Below are 19,209 nucleotides of genomic sequence, written 5' to 3'. Positions count from 1 at the left end.
GCGAGCGCTTTACAATCTAAGCTACGCCCCCTTCCACTCTCGTTTGAAGGGTTTGGACACTCATAAATTTAATTTCAGCCGCTTTACGAATGATAAATATCGATTGGAGGCGCCGGGCATCGATCCCGGTACCTCTCGCATGCTAAGCGAGCGCTCTACCATCTGAGCTTTGCCCCTTCCACTCTCGTTTGAAGGGTTTGGACACTCATAAATTTAATTTCAGCCGCTTTACGAATGATAAATTTCGATTGGAGGCGCCGCGCATCGATCCCGGTACCTCTCGCATGCTAAGCGAGCGCTCTACCATCTGAGCTTGGCCCCCTTCCACTCTCGTTTGAAGGGTTTGGACACTCATAAATTTAATTTCAGCCGCTTTACCAATGATAAATTTTGATTGGAGGCGCCGGGCATCGATCCCGGTACCTCTCGCATGCTAAGCGAGCGCTCTACCATCTGAGCTACGCCCCCTCCCCTCAAGTTTGAAGGGTTTGGACACTCATAAATTTAATTTCAGCCGCTTTACGAATGATAAATTTTGATTGGAGGCGCCGGGCATCGATCCCGGTACCTCTCGCATGCTAAGCGAGCGCTGTACCATCTGAGCTACGCCCCCTCCCCTTTAGTTTGAAGGGTTTGGACAATCATAAATTTAATTTCAGCTGCTTTACGAATGATAAATTTCGATTGGAGGCGCCGGGCATCGATCCCGGTACCTCTCGCATGCTAAGCGAGCACTCTACCATCTGAGTTACGCCCCCTCCCCTTTAGTTTGAAGGGTTTGGACACTCATAAATTTAATTTCAGCCGCTTTACGAATGATAAATTTTGATTGGAGGCGCCGGGCATCGATCCCGGTACCTCTCGCATGCTAAGCGAGCGCTCTACCATCTGAGCTACGCCCCCTCCCCTCAAGTTTGAAGGGTTTGGACACTCATAAATTTAATTTCAGCCGCTTTACGAATGATAAATTTTGATTGGAGGCGCCGGGCATCGATCCCGGTACCTCTCGCATGCTAAGCGAGCGCTGTACCATCTGAGCTACGCCCCCTCCCCTTTAGTTTGAAGGGTTTGGACAATCATAAATTTAATTTCAGCTGCTTTACGAATGATAAATTTCGATTGGAGGCGCCGGGCATCGATCCCGGTACCTCTCGCATGCTAAGCGAGCACTCTACCATCTGAGTTACGCCCCCTCCCCTTTAGTTTGAAGGGTTTGGACACTCATAAATTTAATTTCAGCCGCTTTACGAATGATAAATTTTGATTGGAGGCGCCGCGCATCGATCCCGGTACCTCTCGCATGCTAAGCGAGCGCTCTACCATCTGAGCTTTGCCCCCTTCCACTCTCGTTTGAAGGGTTTGGACACTCATAAATTTAATTTCAGCCGCTTTACCAATGATAAATTTCGATTGGAGGCGCCGGGCATCGATCCCGGTACCTCTCGCATGCTAAGCGAGCGCTCTACCATCTGAGCTACGCCAAGTCCCCTGTAGTTTGAAGGGTTTGGACACTCATAAATTTTAATTCAGCCGCTTTACGAATAATAAATTTCGATTGGAGGCGCCGGGCATCGATCCCGGTACCTCTCGCATGCTAAGCGAGCGCTCTACCATCTGGGTTACGCCCCCTCCCCTGTAGTTTGAAGGGTTTGGCCACTCATAAATTTTAATTCAGCCGCTTTACGAATGATAAATTTCGATTGGAGGCGCCGGGCATCGATCCCGGTACCTCTCGCCTGCTAAGCGAGCGCTCTACCATCTGAGCTACGCCCGTTCTTCTGCAGTTTGAAGGGTTTGAACACTCATAAATTTTAATTTCAGCCGCTTTACGAAGGATAAATTTCGATTGGAGGCGCCGGGCATCGATCCCGGTACCTCTCGCATGCTAAGCGAGCGCTCTACCATCTGAGCTACGCCCCCTCCCCTGAAGTTTGAAGGGTTTGGACACTCATAAATTTAATTTCAGCCGCTTTACGAATGATAAAATTTGATTGGAGGCGCCGGGCATCGATCCCGGTACCTCTCGCATGCTAAGCGAGCGCTCTACCATCTGAGCTACGCCCCCTCCCCTCAAGTTTGAAGGGTTTGGACACTCATAAATTTAATTTCAGCCGCTTTACGAATGATAAATTTTGATTGGAGGCGCCGGGCATCGATCCCGGTACCTCTCGCATGCTAAGCGAGCGCTGTACCATCTGAGCTACGCCCCCTCCCCGTTAGTTTGAAGGGTTTGGACAATGATAAATTTAATTTCAGCTGCTTTACGAATGATAAATTTCGATTGGAGGCGCCGGGCATCGATCCCGGTACCTCTCGCATGCTAAGCGAGCACTCTACCATCTGAGTTACGCCCCCTCCCCTTTAGTTTGAAGGGTTTGGACAATCATAAATTTAATTTCAGCTGCTTTACGAATGATAAATTTCGATTGGAGGCGCCGGGCATCGATCCCGGTACCTCTCGCATGCTAAGCGAGCACTCTACCATCTGAGTTACGCCCCCTCCCCTTTAGTTTGAAGGGTTTGGACACTCATAAATTTAATTTCAGCCGCTTTACGAATGATAAATTTTGATTGGAGGCGCCGGGCATCGATCCCGGTACCTCTCGCATGCTAAGCGAGCGCTCTACCATCTGAGCTACGCCCCCTCCCCTCTAGTTTGAAGGGTTTGGACACTCATAAATTTAATTTCAGCCGCTTTACGAATGATAAATTTTGATTGGAGGCGCCGGGCATCGATCCCGGTACCTCTCGCATGCTAAGCGAGCGCTTTACAATCTAAGCTACGCCCCCTTCCACTCTCGTTTGAAGGGTTTGGACACTCATAAATTTAATTTCAGCCGCTTTACGAATGATAAATTTCGATTGGAGGCGCCGGGCATCGATCCCGGTACCTCTCGCATGCTAAGCGAGCGCTCTACCATCTGAGCTTTGCCCCCTTCCACTATCGTTTGAAGGGTTTGGACACTCATAAATTTAATTTCAGCCGCTTTACGAATGACAAATTTTGATTGGAGGCGCCGCGCATCGATCCCGGTACCTCTCGCATGCTAAGCCAGCGCTCTACCATCTGAGCTTTGCCCCCTTCCACTCTCGTTTGAAGGGTTTGGACACTCATAAATTTAATTTCAGCCGCTTTACCAATGATAAATTTCGATTGGAGGCGCCGGGCATCGATCCCGGTACCTCTCGCATGCTAAGCGAGCGCTCTACCATCTGAGCTACGCCAAGTCCCCTGTAGTTTGAAGGGTTTGGACACTCATAAATTTTAATTCAGCCGCTTTACGAATAATAAATTTCGATTGGAGGCGCCGGGCATCGATCCCGGTACCTCTCGCATGCTAAGCGAGCGCTCTACCATCTGAGCTTTGCCCCTTCCACTCTCGTTTGAAGGGTTTGGACACTCATAAATTTAATTTCAGCCGCTTTACGAATGATAAATTTCGATTGGAGGCGCCGCGCATCGATCCCGGTACCTCTCGCATGCTAAGCGAGCGCTCTACCATCTGAGCTTTGCCCCTTCCACTCTCGTTTGAAGGGTTTGGACACTCATAAATTTAATTTCAGCCGCTTTACGAATGATAAATTTCGATTGGAGGCGCCGCGCATCGATCCCGGTACCTCTCGCATGCTAAGCGAGCGCTCTACCATCTGAGCTTGGCCCCCTTCCACTCTCGTTTGAAGGGTTTGGACACTCATAAATTTAATTTCAGCCGCTTTACCAATGATAAATTTTGATTGGAGGCGCCGGGCATCGATCCCGGTACCTCTCGCATGCTAAGCGAGCGCTCTACCATCTGAGCTACGCCCCCTCCCCTCAAGTTTGAAGGGTTTGGACACTCATAAATTTAATTTCAGCCGCTTTACGAATGATAAATTTTGATTGGAGGCGCCGGGCATCGATCCCGGTACCTCTCGCATGCTAAGCGAGCGCTGTACCATCTGAGCTACGCCCCCTCCCCTTTAGTTTGAAGGGTTTGGACAATCATAAATTTAATTTCAGCTGCTTTACGAATGATAAATTTCGATTGGAGGCGCCGGGCATCGATCCCGGTACCTCTCGCATGCTAAGCGAGCACTCTACCATCTGAGTTACGCCCCCTCCCCTTTAGTTTGAAGGGTTTGGACACTCATAAATTTAATTTCAGCCGCTTTACGAATGATAAATTTTGATTGGAGGCGCCGGGCATCGATCCCGGTACCTCTCGCATGCTAAGCGAGCGCTCTACCATCTGAGCTACGCCCCCTCCCCTCAAGTTTGAAGGGTTTGGACACTCATAAATTTAATTTCAGCCGCTTTACGAATGATAAATTTTGATTGGAGGCGCCGGGCATCGATCCCGGTACCTCTCGCATGCTAAGCGAGCGCTGTACCATCTGAGCTACGCCCCCTCCCCTTTAGTTTGAAGGGTTTGGACAATCATAAATTTAATTTCAGCTGCTTTACGAATGATAAATTTCGATTGGAGGCGCCGGGCATCGATCCCGGTACCTCTCGCATGCTAAGCGAGCACTCTACCATCTGAGTTACGCCCCCTCCCCTTTAGTTTGAAGGGTTTGGACACTCATAAATTTAATTTCAGCCGCTTTACGAATGATAAATTTTGATTGGAGGCGCCGCGCATCGATCCCGGTACCTCTCGCATGCTAAGCGAGCGCTCTACCATCTGAGCTTTGCCCCCTTCCACTCTCGTTTGAAGGGTTTGGACACTCATAAATTTAATTTCAGCCGCTTTACCAATGATAAATTTCGATTGGAGGCGCCGGGCATCGATCCCGGTACCTCTCGCATGCTAAGCGAGCGCTCTACCATCTGAGCTACGCCAAGTCCCCTGTAGTTTGAAGGGTTTGGACACTCATAAATTTTAATTCAGCCGCTTTACGAATAATAAATTTCGATTGGAGGCGCCGGGCATCGATCCCGGTACCTCTCGCATGCTAAGCGAGCGCTCTACCATCTGGGTTACGCCCCCTCCCCTGTAGTTTGAAGGGTTTGGCCACTCATAAATTTTAATTCAGCCGCTTTACGAATGATAAATTTCGATTGGAGGCGCCGGGCATCGATCCCGGTACCTCTCGCCTGCTAAGCGAGCGCTCTACCATCTGAGCTACGCCCGTTCTTCTGCAGTTTGAAGGGTTTGAACACTCATAAATTTTAATTTCAGCCGCTTTACGAAGGATAAATTTCGATTGGAGGCGCCGGGCATCGATCCCGGTACCTCTCGCATGCTAAGCGAGCGCTCTACCATCTGAGCTACGCCCCCTCCCCTGAAGTTTGAAGGGTTTGGACACTCATAAATTTAATTTCAGCCGCTTTACGAATGATAAAATTTGATTGGAGGCGCCGGGCATCGATCCCGGTACCTCTCGCATGCTAAGCGAGCGCTCTACCATCTGAGCTACGCCCCCTCCCCTCAAGTTTGAAGGGTTTGGACACTCATAAATTTAATTTCAGCCGCTTTACGAATGATAAATTTTGATTGGAGGCGCCGGGCATCGATCCCGGTACCTCTCGCATGCTAAGCGAGCGCTGTACCATCTGAGCTACGCCCCCTCCCCGTTAGTTTGAAGGGTTTGGACAATGATAAATTTAATTTCAGCTGCTTTACGAATGATAAATTTCGATTGGAGGCGCCGGGCATCGATCCCGGTACCTCTCGCATGCTAAGCGAGCACTCTACCATCTGAGTTACGCCCCCTCCCCTTTAGTTTGAAGGGTTTGGACAATCATAAATTTAATTTCAGCTGCTTTACGAATGATAAATTTCGATTGGAGGCGCCGGGCATCGATCCCGGTACCTCTCGCATGCTAAGCGAGCACTCTACCATCTGAGTTACGCCCCCTCCCCTTTAGTTTGAAGGGTTTGGACACTCATAAATTTAATTTCAGCCGCTTTACGAATGATAAATTTTGATTGGAGGCGCCGGGCATCGATCCCGGTACCTCTCGCATGCTAAGCGAGCGCTCTACCATCTGAGCTACGCCCCCTCCCCTCTAGTTTGAAGGGTTTGGACACTCATAAATTTAATTTCAGCCGCTTTACGAATGATAAATTTTGATTGGAGGCGCCGGGCATCGATCCCGGTACCTCTCGCATGCTAAGCGAGCGCTTTACAATCTAAGCTACGCCCCCTTCCACTCTCGTTTGAAGGGTTTGGACACTCATAAATTTAATTTCAGCCGCTTTACGAATGATAAATTTCGATTGGAGGCGCCGGGCATCGATCCCGGTACCTCTCGCATGCTAAGCGAGCGCTCTACCATCTGAGCTTTGCCCCCTTCCACTATCGTTTGAAGGGTTTGGACACTCATAAATTTAATTTCAGCCGCTTTACGAATGACAAATTTTGATTGGAGGCGCCGCGCATCGATCCCGGTACCTCTCGCATGCTAAGCCAGCGCTCTACCATCTGAGCTTTGCCCCCTTCCACTCTCGTTTGAAGGGTTTGGACACTCATAAATTTAATTTCAGCCGCTTTACCAATGATAAATTTCGATTGGAGGCGCCGGGCATCGATCCCGGTACCTCTCGCATGCTAAGCGAGCGCTCTACCATCTGAGCTACGCCAAGTCCCCTGTAGTTTGAAGGGTTTGGACACTCATAAATTTTAATTCAGCCGCTTTACGAATAATAAATTTCGATTGGAGGCGCCGGGCATCGATCCCGGTACCTCTCGCATGCTAAGCGAGCGCTCTACCATCTGGGTTACGCCCCCTCCCCTGTAGTTTGAAGGGTTTGGACACTCATAAATTTTAATTCAGCCGCTTTACGAATAATAAATTTCGATTGGAGGCGCCGGGCATCGATCCCGGTACCTCTCGCATGCTAAGCGAGCGCTCTACCATCTGGGTTACGCCCCCTCCCCTGTAGTTTGAAGGGTTTGGCCACTCATAAATTTTAATTCAGCCGCTTTACGAATGATAAATTTCGATTGGAGGCGCCGGGCATCGATCCCGGTACCTCTCGCATGCTAAGCGAGCGCTCTACCATCTGAGCTACGCCCGTTCTTCTGTAGTTTGAAGGGTTTGAACACTCATAAATTTTAATTTCAGCCGCTTTACGAAGGATAAATTTCGATTGGAGGCGCCGGGCATCGATCCCGGTACCTCTCGCATGCTAAGCGAGCGCTCTACCATCTGAGCTACGCCCCCTCCCCTGAAGTTCGAAGGGTTTGGACACTCATAAATTTAATTTCAGCCGCTTTACGAATGATAAATTTTGATTGGAGGCGCCGGGCATCGATCCCGGTACCTCTCGCATGCTAAGCGAGCGCTCTACCATCTGAGCTACGCCCCCTCCCCTCAAGTTTGAAGGGTTTGGACACTCATAAATTTAATTTCAGCCGCTTTACGAATGATAAATTTTGATTGGAGGCGCCGGGCATCGATCCCGGTACCTCTCGCATGCTAAGCGAGCGCTGTACCATCTGAGCTACGCCCCCTCCCCTTTAGTTTGAAGGGTTTGGACAATCATAAATTTAATTTCAGCTGCTTTACGAATGATAAATTTCGATTGGAGGCGCCGGGCATCGATCCCGGTACCTCTCGCATGCTAAGCGAGCACTCTACCATCTGAGTTACGCCCCCTCCCCTTTAGTTTGAAGGGTTTGGACAATCATAAATTTAATTTCAGCTGCTTTACGAATGATAAATTTCGATTGGAGGCGCCGGGCATCGATCCCGGTACCTCTCGCATGCTAAGCGAGCACTCTACCATCTGAGTTACGCCCCCTCCCCTTTAGTTTGAAGGGTTTGGACACTCATAAATTTAATTTCAGCCGCTTTACGAGTGATAAATTTTGATTGGAGGCGCCGGGCATCGATCCCGGTACCTCTCGCATGCTAAGCGAGCGCTCTACCATCTGAGCTACGCCCCCTCCCCTCTAGTTTGAAGGGTTTGGACACTCATAAATTTAATTTCAGCCGCTTTACGAATGATAAATTTTGATTGGAGGCGCCGGGCATCGATCCCGGTACCTCTCGCATGCTAAGCGAGCGCTTTACAATCTAAGCTACGCCCCCTTCCACTCTCGTTTGAAGGGTTTGGACACTCATAAATTTAATTTCAGCCGCTTTACGAATGATAAATTTCGATTGGAGGCGCCGGGCATCGATCCCGGTACCTCTCGCATGCTAAGCGAGCGCTCTACCATCTGAGCTTTGCCCCCTTCCACTCTCGTTTGAAGGGTTTGGACACTCATAAATTTAATTTCAGCCGCTTTACGAATGACAAATTTTGATTGGAGGCGCCGCGCATCGATCCCGGTACCTCTCGCATGCTAAGCGAGCGCTCTACCATCTGAGCTTTGCCCCCTTCCACTCTCGTTTGTAGGGTTTGGACACTCATAAATTTAATTTCAGCCGCTTTACCAATGATAAATTTCGATTGGAGGCGCCGGGCATCGATCCCGGTACCTCTCGCATGCTAAGCGAGCGCTCTACCATCTGAGCTACAAACAGTCCCCTGTAGTTTGAAGGGTTTGGACACTCATAAATTTTAATTCAGCCGCTTTACGAATAATAAATTTCGATTGGAGGCGCCGGGCATCGATCCCGGTACCTCTCGCATGCTAAGCGAGCGCTCTACCATCTGGGTTACGCCCCCTCCCCTGTAGTTTGAAGGGTTTGGCCACTCATAAATTTGAATTCAGCCGCTTTACGAATGATAAATTTCGATTGGAGGCGCCGGGCATTGATCCCGGTACCTCTCGCATGCTAAGCGAGCGCTCTACCATCTGAGCTACGCCCGTTCTTCTGTAGTTTGAAGGGTTTGAACACTCATAAATTTTAATTTCAGCCGCTTTACGAAGGATAAATTTCGATTGGAGGCGCCGGGCATCGATCCCGGTACCTCTCGCATGCTAAGCGAGCACTCTACCATCTGAGTTACGCCCCCTCCCCTTTAGTTTGAAGGGTTTGGACAATCATAAATTTAATTTCAGCTGCTTTACGAATGATAAATTTCGATTGGAGGCGCCGGGCATCGATCCCGGTACCTCTCGCATGCTAAGCGAGCGCTCTACCATCTGAGCTACGCCCCCTCCCCTCTAGTTTGAAGGGTTTGGACACTCATAAATTTAATTTCAGCCGCTTTACGAATGATAAATTTTGATTGGAGGCGCCGGGCATCGATCCCGGTACCTCTCGCATGCTAAGCGAGCGCTTTACAATCTAAGCTACGCCCCCTTCCACTCTCGTTTGAAGGGTTTGGACACTCATAAATTTAATTTCAGCCGCTTTACGAATGATAAATTTCGATTGGAGGCGCCGGGCATCGATCCCGGTACCTCTCGCATGCTAAGCGAGCGCTCTACCATCTGAGCTTTGCCCCCTTCCACTCTCATTTGAAGGGTTTGGACACTCATAATTTTAATTTCAGCCGCTTTACGAATGAGAAATTTTGATTGGAGGCGCCGCGCATCGATCCCGGTACCTCTCGCATGCTAAGCGAGCGCTCTACCATCTGAGCTTTGCCCCCTTCCACTCTCGTTTGAAGGGTTTGGACACTCATAAATTTAATTTCAGCCGCTTTACCAATGATAAATTTCGATTGGAGGCGCCGGGCATCGATCCCGGTACCTCTCGCATGCTAAGCGAGCGCTCTACCATCTGAGCTATGCCCCATTCCACTCTCGTTTGAAGGGTTTGGACACTCATAAATTTAATTTCAGCCGCTTTACGAATGATAAATTTCGATTGGAGGCGCCGGGCATCGATCCCGGTACCTCTCGCATGCTAAGCGAGCGCTCTACCATCTGAGCTAGGCCCCCTCCCCTGTAGTTTGAAATGTTTGGACACTCATAAATTTAAATTCAGCCGCTTTACGAATAATAAATTTCGATTGGAGGCGCCGGGCATCGATCCCGGTACCTCTCGCATGCTAAGCGAGCGCTCTACCATCTGGGTTACGCCCCCTCCCCTGTAGTTTGAAGGGTTTGGCCACTCATAAATTTTAATTCAGCCGCTTTACGAATGATAAATTTCGATTGGAGGCGCCGTGCATCGATCCCGGTACCTCTCGCATGCTAAGCGAGCGCTCTACCATCTGAGCTACGCCCGTTCTTCTGTAGTTTGAAGGGTTTGAACACTCATAAATTTTAATTTCAGCCGCTTTACGAAGGATAAATTTCGATTGGAGGCGCCGGGCATCGATCCCGGTACCTCTCGCATGCTAAGCGAGCACTCTACCATCTGAGTTACGCCCCCTCCCCTTTAGTTTGAAGGGTTTGGACAATCATAAATTTAATTTCAGCGGCTTTACGAATGATAAATTTCGATTGGAGGCGCCGGCCATCGATCCCGGTACCTCTCGCATGCTAAGCGAGCACTCTACCATCTGAGTTACGCCCCCTCCCCTTTAGTTTGAAGGGTTTGGACACTCATAAATTTAATTTCAGCCGCTTTACGAATGATAAATTTTGATTGGAGGCGCCGGGCATCGATCCCGGTACCTCTCGCATGCTAAGCGAGCGCTCTACCATCTGAGCTACGCCCCCTCCCCTCTAGTTTGAAGGGTTTGGACACTCATAAATTTAATTTCAGCCGCTTTACGAATGATAAATTTTGATTGGATGCGCCGGGCATCGATCCCGGTATCTCTCGCATGCTAAGCGAGCGCTTTACAATCTAAGCTACGCCCCCTTCCACTCTCGTTTGAAGGGTTTGGACACTCATAAATTTAATTTCAGCCGCTTTACGAATGATAAATTTCGATTGGAGGCGCCGGGCATCGATCCCGGTACCTCTCGCATGCTAAGCGAGCGCTCTACCATCTGAGCTTTGCCCCCTTCCACTCTCGTTTGAAGGGTTTGGACACTCATAAATTTAATTTCAGCCGCTTTACGAATGACAAATTTTGATTGGAGGCGCCGCGCATCGATCCCGGTACCTCTCGCATGCTAAGCGAGCGCTCTACCATCTGAGCTTTGCCCCCTTCCACTCTCGTTCGAAGGGTTTGGACACTCATAAATTTAATTTCAGCCGCTTTACCAATGATAAATTTCGATTGGAGGCGCCGGGCATCGATCCCGGTACCTCTCGCATGCTAAGCGAGCGCTCTACCATCTGAGCTTTGCCCCCTTCCACTCTCGTTTGAAGGGTTTGGACACTCATAAATTTAATTTCAGCCGCTTTACGAATGACAAATTTTGATTGGAGGCGCCGCGCATCGATCCCGGTACCTCTCGCATGCTAAGCGAGCGCTCTACCATCTGAGCTACGCCCGTTCTTCTGTAGTTTGAAGGGTTTGAACACTCATAAATTTTAATTTCAGCCGCTTTACGAAGGATAAATTTCGATTGGAGGCGCCGGGCATCGATCCCGGTACCTCTCGCATGCTAAGCGAGCGCTCTACCATCTGAGCTACGCCCCCTCCCCTCAAGTTTGAAGGGTTTGGACACTCATAAATTTAATTTCAGCCGCTTTACGAATGATAAATTTTGATTGGAGGCGCCGGGCATCGATCCCGGTACCTCTCGCATGCTAAGCGAGCGCTGTACCATCTGAGCTACGCCCCCTCCCCTTTAGTTTGAAGGGTTTGGACAATCATAAATTTAATTTCAGCTGCTTTACGAATGATAAATTTCGATTGGAGGCGCCGGGCATCGATTCCGGTACCTCTCGCATGCTAAGCGAGCACTCTACCATCTGAGTTACGCCCCCTCCCCTTTAGTTTGAAGGGTTTGGACACTCATAAATTTAATTTCAGCCGCTTTACGAATGATAAATTTCGATTGGAGGCGCCGGGCATCGATTCCGGTACCTCTCGCATGCTAAGCGAGCGCTCTACCATCTGAGCTTTGCCCCCTTCCACTCTCGTTTGAAGGGTTTGGACACTCATAAATTTAATTTCAGCCGCTTTACGAATGACAAATTTTGATTGGAGGCGCCGCGCATCGATCCCGGTACCTCTCGCATGCTAAGCGAGCACTCTACCATCTTAGCTACGCCCCCTCCCCTCTAGTTTGAAGGGTTTGGACACTCATAAATTTAATTTCAGCCGCTTTACGAATGATAAATTTTGATTGGAGGCGCCGGGCATCGATCCCGGTACCTCTCGCATGCTAAGCGAGCGCTCTACCATCTGGGTTACGCCCCCTCCCCTGTAGTTTGAAGGGTTTGGCCACTCATAAATTTTAATTCAGCCGCTTTACGAATGATAAATCTCGATTGGAGGCGCCGGGCATCGATCCCGGTACCTCTCGCATGCTAAGCGAGCGCTCTACCATCTGAGCTACGCCCGTTCTTCTGTAGTTGGAAGGGTTTGAACACTCATAAATTTTAATTTCAGCCGCTTTACGAAGGATAAATTTCGATTGGAGGCGCCGGGCATCGATCCCGGTACCTCTCGCATGCTAAGCGAGCGCTCTACCATCTGAGCTACGCCCCCTCCCCTCAAGTTTGAAGGGTTTGGACACTCATAAATTTAATTTCAGCCGCTTTACGAATGATAAATTTTGATTGGAGGCGCCGGGCATCGATCCCGGTACCTCTCGCATGCTAAGCGAGCGCTGTACCATCTGAGCTACGCCCCCTCCCCTTTAGTTTGAAGGGTTTGGACAATCATAAATTTAATTTCAGCTGCTTTACGAATGATAAATTTCGATTGGAGGCGCCGGGCATCGATTCCGGTACCTCTCGCATGCTAAGCGAGCACTCTACCATCTGAGTTACGCCCCCTCCCCTTTAGTTTGAAGGGTTTGGACAATCATAAATTTAATTTCAGCTGCTTTACGACTGATAAATTTCGATTGGAGGCGCCGGGCATCGATTCCGGTACCTCTCGCATGCTAAGCGAGCACTCTACCATCTGAGTTACGCCCCCTCCCCTTTAGTTTGAAGGGTTTGGACACTCATAAATTTAATTTCAGCCGCTTTACGAATGATAAATTTCGATTGGAGGCGCCGGGCATCGATTCCGGTACCTCTCGCATGCTAAGCGAGCGCTCTACCATCTGAGCTTTGCCCCCTTCCACTCTCGTTTGAAGGGTTTGGACACTCATAAATTTAATTTCAGCCGCTTTACGAATGACAAATTTTGATTGGAGGCGCCGCGCATCGATCCCGGTACCTCTCGCATGCTAAGCGAGCACTCTACCATCTTAGCTACGCCCCCTCCCCTCTAGTTTGAAGGGTTTGGACACTCATAAATTTAATTTCAGCCGCTTTACGAATGATAAATTTTGATTGGAGGCGCCGGGCATCGATCCCGGTACCTCTCGCATGCTAAGCGAGCGCTCTACCATCTGGGTTACGCCCCCTCCCCTGTAGTTTGAAGGGTTTGGCCACTCATAAATTTTAATTCAGCCGCTTTACGAATGATAAATCTCGATTGGAGGCGCCGGGCATCGATCCCGGTACCTCTCGCATGCTAAGCGAGCGCTCTACCATCTGAGCTACGCCCGTTCTTCTGTAGTTGGAAGGGTTTGAACACTCATAAATTTTAATTTCAGCCGCTTTACGAAGGATAAATTTCGATTGGAGGCGCCGGGCATCGATCCCGGTACCTCTCGCATGCTAAGCGAGCGCTCTACCATCTGAGCTACGCCCCCTCCCCTCAAGTTTGAAGGGTTTGGACACTCATAAATTTAATTTCAGCCGCTTTACGAATGATAAATTTTGATTGGAGGCGCCGGGCATCGATCCCGGTACCTCTCGCATGCTAAGCGAGCGCTGTACCATCTGAGCTACGCCCCCTCCCCTTTAGTTTGAAGGGTTTGGACAATCATAAATTTAATTTCAGCTGCTTTACGAATGATAAATTTCGATTGGAGGCGCCGGGCATCGATTCCGGTACCTCTCGCATGCTAAGCGAGCACTCTACCATCTGAGTTACGCCCCCTCCCCTTTAGTTTGAAGGGTTTGGACACTCATAAATTTAATTTCAGCCGCTTTACGAATGATAAATTTCGATTGGAGGCGCCGGGCATCGATCCCGGTACCTCTCGCATGCTAAGCGAGCGCTCTACCATCTGAGCTTTGCCCCCTTCCACTCTCGTTTGAAGGGTTTGGACACTCATAAATTTAATTTCAGCCGCTTTACGAATGACAAATTTTGATTGGAGGCGCCGCGCATCGATCCCGGTACCTCTCGCATGCTAAGCGAGCACTCTACCATCTTAGCTACGCCCCCTCCCCTCTAGTTTGAAGGGTTTGGACACTCATAAATTTAATTTCAGCCGCTTTACGAATGATAAATTTTGATTGGAGGCGCCGGGCATCGATCCCGGTACCTCTCGCATGCTAAGCGAGCGCTCTACCATCTGAGCTACGCCCCCTCCCCTGAAGTTTGAAGGGTTTGGACACTCATAAATTTAATTTCAGCCGCTTTACGAATGATAAATTTTGATTGGAGGCGCCGCGCATCGATCCCGGTACCTCTCGCATGCTAAGCGAGCGCTCTACCATCTGAGCTACGCCCCCTCCCCTGAAGTTTGAAGGGTTTGGACACTCATAAATTTAATTTCAGCCGCTTTACGAATGATAAATTTTGATTGGAGGCGCCGCGCATCGATCCCGGTACCTCTCGCATGCTAAGCGAGCGCTTTACAATCTAAGCTACGCCCCCTTCCACTCTCGTTTGAAGGGTTTGGACACTCATAAATTTAATTTCAGCCGCTTTACGAATGATAAATTTCGATTGGAGGCGCCGGGCATCGATCCCGGTACCTCTCGCATGCTAAGCGAGCGCTCTACCATCTGAGCTTTGCCCCCTTCCACTCTCGTTTGAAGGGTTTGGACACTCATAAATTTAATTTCAGCCGCTTTACGAATGACAAATTTTGATTGGAGGCGCCGCGCATCGATCCCGGTACCTCTCGCATGCTAAGCGAGCGCTCTACCATCTGAGCTTTGCCCCCTTCCACTCTCGTTTGTAGGGTTTGGACACTCATAAATTTAATTTCAGCCGCTTTACCAATGATAAATTTCGATTGGAGGCGCCGGGCATCGATCCCGGTACCTCTCGCATGCTAAGCGAGCGCTCTACCATCTGAGCTACGCACAGTCCCCTGTAGTTTGAAGGGTTTGGACACTCATAAATTTTAATTCAGCCGCTTTACGAATAATAAATTTCGATTGGAGGCGCCGGGCATCGATCCCGGTACCTCTCGCATGCTAAGCGAGCGCTCTACCATCTGGGTTACGCCCCCTCCCCTGTAGTTTGAAGGGTTTGGCCACTCATAAATTTTAATTCAGCCGCTTTACGAATGATAAATTTCGATTGGAGGCGCCGGGCATTGATCCCGGTACCTCTCGCATGCTAAGCGAGCGCTCTACCATCTGAGCTACGCCCGTTCTTCTGTAGTTTGAAGGGTTTGAACACTCATAAATTTTAATTTCAGCCGCTTTACGAAGGATAAATTTCGATTGGAGGCGCCGGGCATCGATCCCGGTACCTCTCGCATGCTAAGCGAGCACTCTACCATCTGAGTTACGCCCCCTCCCCTTTAGTTTGAAGGGTTTGGACAATCATAAATTTAATTTCAGCTGCTTTACGAATGATAAATTTCGATTGGAGGCGCCGGGCATCGATCCCGGTACCTCTCGCATGCTAAGCGAGCGCTCTACCATCTGAGCTACGCCCCCTCCCCTCTAGTTTGAAGGGTTTGGACACTCATAAATTTAATTTCAGCCGCTTTACGAATGATAAATTTTGATTGGAGGCGCCGGGCATCGATCCCGGTACCTCTCGCATGCTAAGCGAGCGCTTTACAATCTAAGCTACGCCCCCTTCCACTCTCGTTTGAAGGGTTTGGACACTCATAAATTTAATTTCAGCCGCTTTACGAATGATAAATTTCGATTGGAGGCGCCGGGCATCGATCCCGGTACCTCTCGCATGCTAAGCGAGCGCTCTACCATCTGAGCTTTGCCCCCTTCCACTCTCGTTTGAAGGGTTTGGACACTCATAAATTTAATTTCAGCCGCTTTACGAATGACAAATTTCGATTGGAGGCGCCGGGCATCGATCCCGGTACCTCTCGCATGCTAAGCGAGCACTCTACCATCTTAGCTACGCCCCCTCCCCTCTAGTTTGAAGGGTTTGGACACTCATAAATTTAATTTCAGCCGCTTTACGAATGATAAATTTTGATTGGAGGCGCCGGGCATCGATCCCGGTACCTCTCGCATGCTAAGCGAGCACTCTACCATCTGAGTTACGCCCCCTCCCCTTTAGTTTGAAGGGTTTGGACACTCATAAATTTAATTTCAGCCGCTTTACGAATGATAAATTTCGATTGGAGGCGCCGGGCATCGATCCCGGTACCTCTCGCATGCTAAGCGAGCGCTCTACCATCTGAGCTTTGCCCCCTTCCACTCTCGTTTGAAGGGTTTGGACACTCATAAATTTAATTTCAGCCGCTTTACGAATGACAAATTTTGATTGGAGGCGCCGCGCATCGATCCCGGTACCTCTCGCATGCTAAGCGAGCACTCTACCATCTTAGCTACGCCCCCTCCCCTCTAGTTTGAAGGGTTTGGACACTCATAAATTTAATTTCAGCCGCTTTACGAATGATAAATTTTGATTGGAGGCGCCGGGCATCGATCCCGGTACCTCTCGCATGCTAAGCGAGCGCTCTACCATCTGAGCTACGCCCCCTCCCCTGAAGTTTGAAGGGTTTGGACACTCATAAATTTAATTTCAGCCGCTTTACGAATGATAAATTTTGATTGGAGGCGCCGCGCATCGATCCCGGTACCTCTCGCATGCTAAGCGAGCGCTCTACCATCTGAGCTACGCCCCCTCCCCTGAAGTTTGAAGGGTTTGGACACTCATAAATTTAATTTCAGCCGCTTTACGAATGATAAATTTTGATTGGAGGCGCCGCGCATCGATCCCGGTACCTCTCGCATGCTAAGCGAGCGCTTTACAATCTAAGCTACGCCCCCTTCCACTCTCGTTTGAAGGGTTTGGACACTCATAAATTTAATTTCAGCCGCTTTACGAATGATAAATTTCGATTGGAGGCGCCGGGCATCGATCCCGGTACCTCTCGCATGCTAAGCGAGCGCTCTACCATCTGAGCTTTGCCCCCTTCCACTCTCGTTTGAAGGGTTTGGACACTCATAAATTTAATTTCAGCCGCTTTACGAATGACAAATTTTGATTGGAGGCGCCGCGCATCGATCCCGGTACCTCTCGCATGCTAAGCGAGCGCTCTACCATCTGAGCTTTGCCCCCTTCCACTCTCGTTTGTAGGGTTTGGACACTCATAAATTTAATTTCAGCCGCTTTACCAATGATAAATTTCGATTGGAGGCGCCGGGCATCGATCCCGGTACCTCTCGCATGCTAAGCGAGCGCTCTACCATCTGAGCTACGCACAGTCCCCTGTAGTTTGAAGGGTTTGGACACTCATAAATTTTAATTCAGCCGCTTTACGAATAATAAATTTCGATTGGAGGCGCCGGGCATCGATCCCGGTACCTCTCGCATGCTAAGCGAGCGCTCTACCATCTGGGTTACGCCCCCTCCCCTGTAGTTTGAAGGGTTTGGCCACTCATAAATTTTAATTCAGCCGCTTTACGAATGATAAATTTCGATTGGAGGCGCCGGGCATTGATCCCGGTACCTCTCGCATGCTAAGCGAGCGCTCTACCATCTGAGCTACGCCCGTTCTTCTGTAGTTTGAAGGGTTTGAACACTCATAAATTTTAATTTCAGCCGCTTTACGAAGGATAAATTTCGATTGGAGGCGCCGGGCATCGATCCCGGTACCTCTCGCATGCTAAGCGAGCACTCTACCATCTGAGTTACGCCCCCTCCCCTTTAGTTTGAAGGGTTTGGACAATCATAAATTTAATTTCAGCTGCTTTACGAATGATAAATTTCGATTGGAGGCGCCGGGCATCGATCCCGGTACCTCTCGCATGCTAAGCGAGCGCTCTACCATCTGAGCTACGCCCCCTCCCCTCTAGTTTGAAGGGTTTGGACACTCATAAATTTAATTTCAGCCGCTTTACGAATGATAAATTTTGATTGGAGGCGCCGGGCATCGATCCCGGTACCTCTCGCATGCTAAGCGAGCGCTTTACAATCTAAGCTACGCCCCCTTCCACTCTCGTTTGAAGGGTTTGGACACTCATAAATTTAATTTCAGCCGCTTTACGAATGATAAATTTCGATTGGAGGCGCCGGGCATCGATCCCGGTACCTCTCGCATGCTAAGCGAGCGCTCTACCATCTGAGCTTTGCCCCCTTCCACTCTCGTTTGAAGGGTTTGGACACTCATAAATTTAATTTCAGCCGCTTTACGAATGACAAATTTTGATTGGAGGCGCCGCGCATCGATCCCGGTACCTCTCGCATGCTAAGCGAGCGCTCTACCATCTGAGCTTTGCCCCCTTCCACTCTCGTTTGAAGGGTTTGGACACTCATAAATTTAATTTCAGCCGCTTTACGAATGATAAATTTCGATTGGAGGCGCCGGGCATCGATCCCGGTACCTCTCGCATGCTAAGCGAGCGCTCTACCATCTGAGCTATGCCCCATTCCACTCTCGTTTGAAGGGTTTGGACACTCATAAATTTAATTTCAGCCGCTTTACGAATGATAAATTTCGATTGGAGGCGCCGGGCATCGATCCCGGTACCTCTCGCATGCTAAGCGAGCGCTCTACCATCTGAGCTAGGCCAAGTCCCCTGTAGTTTGAAATGTTTGGACACTCATAAATTTAAATTCAGCCGCTTTACGAATAATAAATTTCGATTGGAGGCGCCGGGCATCGATCCCGGTACCTCTCGCATGCTAAGCGAGCGCTCTACCATCTGGGTTACGCCCCCTCCCCTGTAGTTTGAAGGGTTTGGCCACTCATAAATTTTAATTCAGCCGCTTTACGAATGATAAATTTCGATTGGAGGCGCCGGGCATCGATCCCGGTACCTCTCGCATGCTAAGCGAGCGCTCTACCATCTGAGCTACGCCCGTTCTTCTGTAGTTTGAAGGGTTTGAACACTCATAAATTTTAATTTCAGCCGCTTTACGAAGGATAAATTTCGATTGGAGGCGCCGGGCATCGATCCCGGTACCTCTCGCATGCTAAGCGAGCACTCTACCATCTGAGTTACGCCCCCTCCCCTTTAGTTTGAAGGGTTTGGACAATCATAAATTTAATTTCAGCGGCTTTACGAATGATAAATTTCGATTGGAGGCGCCGGCCATCGATCCCGGTACCTCTCGCATGCTAAGCGAGCACTCTACCATCTGA

At 49.5% G+C, this 19,209-nt stretch overlaps 1 protein-coding gene and 52 non-coding genes across 53 annotated transcripts in view; all 53 read right to left on the bottom strand.

The window, feature by feature from the left end:
* The window catches only part of LOC149707953 (sorting nexin-25-like), a 365,564-nt gene that overhangs the window by 93,810 nt on the left and 252,545 nt on the right, over nucleotides 1-19,209 (bottom strand). The window lies entirely within an intron of this gene.
* Nucleotides 396-468, bottom strand: TRNAA-AGC (transfer RNA alanine (anticodon AGC)). The gene has a single exon. It is a non-coding gene; the product is annotated as a tRNA-Ala (tRNA).
* On the bottom strand, nucleotides 541-613 carry TRNAA-AGC (transfer RNA alanine (anticodon AGC)). Its single transcript has one exon. It is a non-coding gene; the product is annotated as a tRNA-Ala (tRNA).
* TRNAA-AGC (transfer RNA alanine (anticodon AGC)) lies at nucleotides 686-758 on the bottom strand. The gene has a single exon. It is a non-coding gene; the product is annotated as a tRNA-Ala (tRNA).
* Nucleotides 831-903, bottom strand: TRNAA-AGC (transfer RNA alanine (anticodon AGC)). The gene has a single exon. It is a non-coding gene; the product is annotated as a tRNA-Ala (tRNA).
* TRNAA-AGC (transfer RNA alanine (anticodon AGC)) lies at nucleotides 976-1,048 on the bottom strand. Its single transcript has one exon. It is a non-coding gene; the product is annotated as a tRNA-Ala (tRNA).
* Nucleotides 1,121-1,193, bottom strand: TRNAA-AGC (transfer RNA alanine (anticodon AGC)). The gene has a single exon. It is a non-coding gene; the product is annotated as a tRNA-Ala (tRNA).
* On the bottom strand, nucleotides 1,412-1,487 carry TRNAA-AGC (transfer RNA alanine (anticodon AGC)). Its single transcript has one exon. It is a non-coding gene; the product is annotated as a tRNA-Ala (tRNA).
* TRNAA-AGC (transfer RNA alanine (anticodon AGC)) lies at nucleotides 1,848-1,920 on the bottom strand. The gene has a single exon. It is a non-coding gene; the product is annotated as a tRNA-Ala (tRNA).
* On the bottom strand, nucleotides 1,993-2,065 carry TRNAA-AGC (transfer RNA alanine (anticodon AGC)). Its single transcript has one exon. It is a non-coding gene; the product is annotated as a tRNA-Ala (tRNA).
* TRNAA-AGC (transfer RNA alanine (anticodon AGC)) lies at nucleotides 2,138-2,210 on the bottom strand. The gene has a single exon. It is a non-coding gene; the product is annotated as a tRNA-Ala (tRNA).
* On the bottom strand, nucleotides 2,283-2,355 carry TRNAA-AGC (transfer RNA alanine (anticodon AGC)). Its single transcript has one exon. It is a non-coding gene; the product is annotated as a tRNA-Ala (tRNA).
* TRNAA-AGC (transfer RNA alanine (anticodon AGC)) lies at nucleotides 2,428-2,500 on the bottom strand. Its single transcript has one exon. It is a non-coding gene; the product is annotated as a tRNA-Ala (tRNA).
* On the bottom strand, nucleotides 2,573-2,645 carry TRNAA-AGC (transfer RNA alanine (anticodon AGC)). The gene has a single exon. It is a non-coding gene; the product is annotated as a tRNA-Ala (tRNA).
* TRNAA-AGC (transfer RNA alanine (anticodon AGC)) lies at nucleotides 3,156-3,231 on the bottom strand. Its single transcript has one exon. It is a non-coding gene; the product is annotated as a tRNA-Ala (tRNA).
* Nucleotides 3,737-3,809, bottom strand: TRNAA-AGC (transfer RNA alanine (anticodon AGC)). The gene has a single exon. It is a non-coding gene; the product is annotated as a tRNA-Ala (tRNA).
* TRNAA-AGC (transfer RNA alanine (anticodon AGC)) lies at nucleotides 3,882-3,954 on the bottom strand. Its single transcript has one exon. It is a non-coding gene; the product is annotated as a tRNA-Ala (tRNA).
* On the bottom strand, nucleotides 4,027-4,099 carry TRNAA-AGC (transfer RNA alanine (anticodon AGC)). The gene has a single exon. It is a non-coding gene; the product is annotated as a tRNA-Ala (tRNA).
* On the bottom strand, nucleotides 4,172-4,244 carry TRNAA-AGC (transfer RNA alanine (anticodon AGC)). Its single transcript has one exon. It is a non-coding gene; the product is annotated as a tRNA-Ala (tRNA).
* TRNAA-AGC (transfer RNA alanine (anticodon AGC)) lies at nucleotides 4,317-4,389 on the bottom strand. The gene has a single exon. It is a non-coding gene; the product is annotated as a tRNA-Ala (tRNA).
* On the bottom strand, nucleotides 4,462-4,534 carry TRNAA-AGC (transfer RNA alanine (anticodon AGC)). The gene has a single exon. It is a non-coding gene; the product is annotated as a tRNA-Ala (tRNA).
* Nucleotides 4,753-4,828, bottom strand: TRNAA-AGC (transfer RNA alanine (anticodon AGC)). Its single transcript has one exon. It is a non-coding gene; the product is annotated as a tRNA-Ala (tRNA).
* Nucleotides 5,189-5,261, bottom strand: TRNAA-AGC (transfer RNA alanine (anticodon AGC)). The gene has a single exon. It is a non-coding gene; the product is annotated as a tRNA-Ala (tRNA).
* On the bottom strand, nucleotides 5,334-5,406 carry TRNAA-AGC (transfer RNA alanine (anticodon AGC)). Its single transcript has one exon. It is a non-coding gene; the product is annotated as a tRNA-Ala (tRNA).
* Nucleotides 5,479-5,551, bottom strand: TRNAA-AGC (transfer RNA alanine (anticodon AGC)). Its single transcript has one exon. It is a non-coding gene; the product is annotated as a tRNA-Ala (tRNA).
* On the bottom strand, nucleotides 5,624-5,696 carry TRNAA-AGC (transfer RNA alanine (anticodon AGC)). The gene has a single exon. It is a non-coding gene; the product is annotated as a tRNA-Ala (tRNA).
* Nucleotides 5,769-5,841, bottom strand: TRNAA-AGC (transfer RNA alanine (anticodon AGC)). The gene has a single exon. It is a non-coding gene; the product is annotated as a tRNA-Ala (tRNA).
* Nucleotides 5,914-5,986, bottom strand: TRNAA-AGC (transfer RNA alanine (anticodon AGC)). The gene has a single exon. It is a non-coding gene; the product is annotated as a tRNA-Ala (tRNA).
* On the bottom strand, nucleotides 6,497-6,572 carry TRNAA-AGC (transfer RNA alanine (anticodon AGC)). The gene has a single exon. It is a non-coding gene; the product is annotated as a tRNA-Ala (tRNA).
* Nucleotides 7,078-7,150, bottom strand: TRNAA-AGC (transfer RNA alanine (anticodon AGC)). The gene has a single exon. It is a non-coding gene; the product is annotated as a tRNA-Ala (tRNA).
* Nucleotides 7,223-7,295, bottom strand: TRNAA-AGC (transfer RNA alanine (anticodon AGC)). Its single transcript has one exon. It is a non-coding gene; the product is annotated as a tRNA-Ala (tRNA).
* TRNAA-AGC (transfer RNA alanine (anticodon AGC)) lies at nucleotides 7,368-7,440 on the bottom strand. The gene has a single exon. It is a non-coding gene; the product is annotated as a tRNA-Ala (tRNA).
* Nucleotides 7,513-7,585, bottom strand: TRNAA-AGC (transfer RNA alanine (anticodon AGC)). The gene has a single exon. It is a non-coding gene; the product is annotated as a tRNA-Ala (tRNA).
* TRNAA-AGC (transfer RNA alanine (anticodon AGC)) lies at nucleotides 7,658-7,730 on the bottom strand. The gene has a single exon. It is a non-coding gene; the product is annotated as a tRNA-Ala (tRNA).
* Nucleotides 7,803-7,875, bottom strand: TRNAA-AGC (transfer RNA alanine (anticodon AGC)). Its single transcript has one exon. It is a non-coding gene; the product is annotated as a tRNA-Ala (tRNA).
* Nucleotides 8,822-8,894, bottom strand: TRNAA-AGC (transfer RNA alanine (anticodon AGC)). The gene has a single exon. It is a non-coding gene; the product is annotated as a tRNA-Ala (tRNA).
* TRNAA-AGC (transfer RNA alanine (anticodon AGC)) lies at nucleotides 8,967-9,039 on the bottom strand. Its single transcript has one exon. It is a non-coding gene; the product is annotated as a tRNA-Ala (tRNA).
* On the bottom strand, nucleotides 10,132-10,204 carry TRNAA-AGC (transfer RNA alanine (anticodon AGC)). Its single transcript has one exon. It is a non-coding gene; the product is annotated as a tRNA-Ala (tRNA).
* TRNAA-AGC (transfer RNA alanine (anticodon AGC)) lies at nucleotides 10,422-10,494 on the bottom strand. The gene has a single exon. It is a non-coding gene; the product is annotated as a tRNA-Ala (tRNA).
* Nucleotides 11,297-11,369, bottom strand: TRNAA-AGC (transfer RNA alanine (anticodon AGC)). The gene has a single exon. It is a non-coding gene; the product is annotated as a tRNA-Ala (tRNA).
* TRNAA-AGC (transfer RNA alanine (anticodon AGC)) lies at nucleotides 11,442-11,514 on the bottom strand. The gene has a single exon. It is a non-coding gene; the product is annotated as a tRNA-Ala (tRNA).
* Nucleotides 12,314-12,386, bottom strand: TRNAA-AGC (transfer RNA alanine (anticodon AGC)). Its single transcript has one exon. It is a non-coding gene; the product is annotated as a tRNA-Ala (tRNA).
* TRNAA-AGC (transfer RNA alanine (anticodon AGC)) lies at nucleotides 12,459-12,531 on the bottom strand. Its single transcript has one exon. It is a non-coding gene; the product is annotated as a tRNA-Ala (tRNA).
* TRNAA-AGC (transfer RNA alanine (anticodon AGC)) lies at nucleotides 13,476-13,548 on the bottom strand. Its single transcript has one exon. It is a non-coding gene; the product is annotated as a tRNA-Ala (tRNA).
* On the bottom strand, nucleotides 13,621-13,693 carry TRNAA-AGC (transfer RNA alanine (anticodon AGC)). The gene has a single exon. It is a non-coding gene; the product is annotated as a tRNA-Ala (tRNA).
* On the bottom strand, nucleotides 14,202-14,274 carry TRNAA-AGC (transfer RNA alanine (anticodon AGC)). Its single transcript has one exon. It is a non-coding gene; the product is annotated as a tRNA-Ala (tRNA).
* On the bottom strand, nucleotides 15,366-15,438 carry TRNAA-AGC (transfer RNA alanine (anticodon AGC)). The gene has a single exon. It is a non-coding gene; the product is annotated as a tRNA-Ala (tRNA).
* TRNAA-AGC (transfer RNA alanine (anticodon AGC)) lies at nucleotides 15,511-15,583 on the bottom strand. The gene has a single exon. It is a non-coding gene; the product is annotated as a tRNA-Ala (tRNA).
* TRNAA-AGC (transfer RNA alanine (anticodon AGC)) lies at nucleotides 16,093-16,165 on the bottom strand. The gene has a single exon. It is a non-coding gene; the product is annotated as a tRNA-Ala (tRNA).
* Nucleotides 16,529-16,601, bottom strand: TRNAA-AGC (transfer RNA alanine (anticodon AGC)). The gene has a single exon. It is a non-coding gene; the product is annotated as a tRNA-Ala (tRNA).
* TRNAA-AGC (transfer RNA alanine (anticodon AGC)) lies at nucleotides 17,693-17,765 on the bottom strand. The gene has a single exon. It is a non-coding gene; the product is annotated as a tRNA-Ala (tRNA).
* On the bottom strand, nucleotides 17,838-17,910 carry TRNAA-AGC (transfer RNA alanine (anticodon AGC)). Its single transcript has one exon. It is a non-coding gene; the product is annotated as a tRNA-Ala (tRNA).
* TRNAA-AGC (transfer RNA alanine (anticodon AGC)) lies at nucleotides 19,003-19,075 on the bottom strand. The gene has a single exon. It is a non-coding gene; the product is annotated as a tRNA-Ala (tRNA).

The sequence above is a fragment of the Phalangium opilio genome, unplaced genomic scaffold (assembly GCF_054372755.1).
Source record: "Phalangium opilio isolate 3A_F unplaced genomic scaffold, DU_Popi_V2 ptg000013l_1, whole genome shotgun sequence".
NCBI classification, from domain to species: domain Eukaryota; kingdom Metazoa; phylum Arthropoda; class Arachnida; order Opiliones; family Phalangiidae; genus Phalangium; species Phalangium opilio.
This window is presented reverse-complemented; position numbering and strand designations above follow the sequence as displayed.